Source organism: Notothenia coriiceps, unplaced genomic scaffold (assembly GCF_000735185.1).
Source record: "Notothenia coriiceps isolate Sejong01 unplaced genomic scaffold, NC01 NC01_scaffold00002072, whole genome shotgun sequence".
NCBI lineage: Eukaryota > Metazoa > Chordata > Actinopteri > Perciformes > Nototheniidae > Notothenia > Notothenia coriiceps.
In genome coordinates, this window is record NW_011334773.1 from 539,930 (window position 1) to 543,163 (window position 3,234).

Here is a 3,234-nt window from a genome sequence, read left to right on the forward strand (position 1 = left end):
GGGGGGCGGGGGGGGGAGCTGATCGCTTCACACCTTCTCCCCTCCTAGCCCCGCCAATGAGCCATTTAATCCTCCTTCCTACAGCTAAATCAACACCTCTAACACACTTGTTCGGACCACCGCTGCCGACTGTCTGTAGCTCTTTCTGACGATCCGTCTTGGTGGGATTTTGGTTGTCGACAGTGTGCCTGAAAAGCCGTTAAGTATCTGTATTTGGAATAAATATGACTCTTTGAGATACAGTATGTGGTGCTTTATTCAAAATCTGAATCAGAAACAGGATTATTGGAAAGTAAGTTTACACATTTGAGGAATTTGCCTTGGTGTATATTGTGCATATAAACAGAGTTAAAGGAAGAAAAACGATTTTCTTTTTATAAATGACGATTTAAAATTAAGCTATTATAACATTAACATTTAGAGAAATATTTATGTGAAATGTAAATATATAAAAAAAACTATGTACAGTATAATATGACAAAATACTTGGAATATTAAAATAAAATATGTGCAGTATTGTTTCGAAAAGTGGAATGCAGTGCAGATATCTTACTTTGTATAAAAAATTGCGAAATATTGATACTAAAGCAACAATCTCTCAGTTATTTTTTTAAATAACTAAATATTAACTCAAATGCACCAAAAATGTTTAAACATGACTCCAGCTTTTGCTTTAACATATATTGGATGCAAGTGTTTTTTATTAGCATATGCAAAGAGCCCTAAACAGGTGCACTGTGCAAACACTCTGGCACATGACTTAGAAATGGAGAGATGCAACCGAAAATAGGCTGTAAAAAGAAGTCGAAAAAGTAGTGAAATTAAAGAACAATTGAATACACTTAGGCAAATGACATGTATTGGCGTTTCATAAACAATCAAAAAGCATCTAAGAGCATCATGTTAGCCATTTTGAAGCTAAACACATGCAATAATATACTCCAAGGTTTTTTTTATCTTAATTGGCATTATTGAAATTATACAATATTTTAAAGAGGGCATATATAATTTATTTGGCCAGCAAACGTAATAATTCAATCATTATAATAGATCTAAAATGTATAAAGATCTTAATTTGATTATATGATATTCATGGGTTTGATGTTCCTTAAATCTAAAACTTCTGTTTACTTTCATTAGATGATTGTTGAATTTTAAAACAAAATATAATGTTTTGTATCTCAACCTCTTGTAAAACGATCTCAAACCTAAGAGAAGAGCAAAAATAGAAGACATTTGTATATTGTTTCTCGAATAAGGTCCAATGAGTCGTCAGCATCCACTTCAATTCCTTTCCCCTTGTCCTAAAAAAATAGTTCTCTTCTCGCATCATTCAAGGAACCATAATGGAGAAAAGAGCCAGGGAGAGATAGTGAAGTTAGGAGTGTAGGCAACAAGCAGTCAGGGTGTGTAAATGAGATGTACTAATAATGGAGGGAGAAAGAGCAGAAGGAAACGAGGTTGGAAAGAATACGTAGGAGGGCCTTTGATGCTTACGGTAGCTTGTGGGCGGCACATTTAGCCCGGTGTGGTAATTGTGTCTCCTGGGTGAGATCCTTGGACCTGATCCCGGCTTAGATCAGAGAGCGAGGCAGATCACTACAAAGCAGAGGAAGAAAGATAAAGCATCAGAAACAGGGAGAGCAAAGGAATGCTGTACCTACACCAATAGGTTGATGTAATTGTCAAACTGAATCAATGCATACACACTTTAATTAATTCTTCTTCTTATTCATAATGTTTTACAGTAAGAATAATAAGTGATATTGATTAACAAAGATGACTTGATTCATGAGATTAGATAGCACCCCACATGCTATAACATTTCAACTATAGAAGCAGCAAAGACCTTGGATCATTACACTGCAGGGAAAGAAAATATTTAGATATGTCTTGATTCCATTGAGCGGGATCAGTTTCAGGGTTCTATTATCCATGCTGGCTCATTGTCACAGCTTTACATACTGCGGGCCTTAGTTAATGTTATGAGGAACACCTGTGGCTTTCTTTCCTACAAAGGCAAAATGTCCATTTTAATCTACTAAGTAGCTGTAACCTTAAAGTATATGTTGGTGTGTTACAACTAACGTCTTGTTTTTTTAGGCTACCATTCGTATTAGCATTAGCATAAGCATTTTACAAACCAAGGGAAACTGTCTAGGAGGGTGGCGACATTGCAAAAAGTAAAAAGTCAGACAGGTTAAAGACATTATTAGTCCGAAAAAGAATTAACCTCCATGACGTGACTGTAAGATATCTTTCTCTTAGTGAATAGAAGGAAATGAGTGTCAACAACTTTTAGAAAAAAGGCGGGAAAAACCAATCCACTTAGAATAATACAATCACAAATGCTAAGTGACAATAAATGGTGTGACTGCAAACTAGCAGGTTTTCCTATTCCTAACTTGAAGACATAAATGGAGCAAAGCAACTTAATTTAAATAAATGCTGCATTATCATGAAGGGTTGTTAGCATTGTTTTGACCCACTAGCTCACAATAAGGTGATCTGGCCACACTGTTTATCTTTTCAAACTTTTACATTTTCTCTTCAATTCACGCATCCCTCCAACTTTTGGCTGAGAGGCTGATGTGTTTCCTTTCATCAGGATCATCAGTTTCTTGCCCTGTCAAACCTTGTTGTTGACATTACCCTTATTCAAGATCTCGAGAGTTACTTTTGTGTGCAGAAATTATGCCAAAACCTACTAAATTAAGAACAAAAGAAACAGTATCAAAGAGGGTTTTGACAGAAAGGTATCTACACACCACACGACCACGCCGAAACATACTATACGACACAGAATCAACTAATTAAATACCGGTATGTATGCAAAGTAAACAATACTAACTCTATTTTAGTGCACTTTGCTTAGTGCTCATGCTCCGCTCAGCTAAAGTGTGAAAAAGCTGTTCTGGGCTTTTCTTTTGCGAGCCAGTGTACAGAGGGGCCACTACTTTGCTCCCTGCTGAAAGACCAACATACTCTCGTGTGAAACACCTCCTTATCTCCCTCTCCCAGAATGACCAGGTTTGTTTCCCTGCAGGCCCACCTACACACACACACACACACACACACACACACACACACACACACACACACACACACACACACACACACACACACACACACACACACACACACACCACCCAGGGAGCTAGCAAGACTGTTCGCAGACCCATGCTGATGCACACATAAAAATGTGTATGCAGCCGGACAAATGCGGACACACAA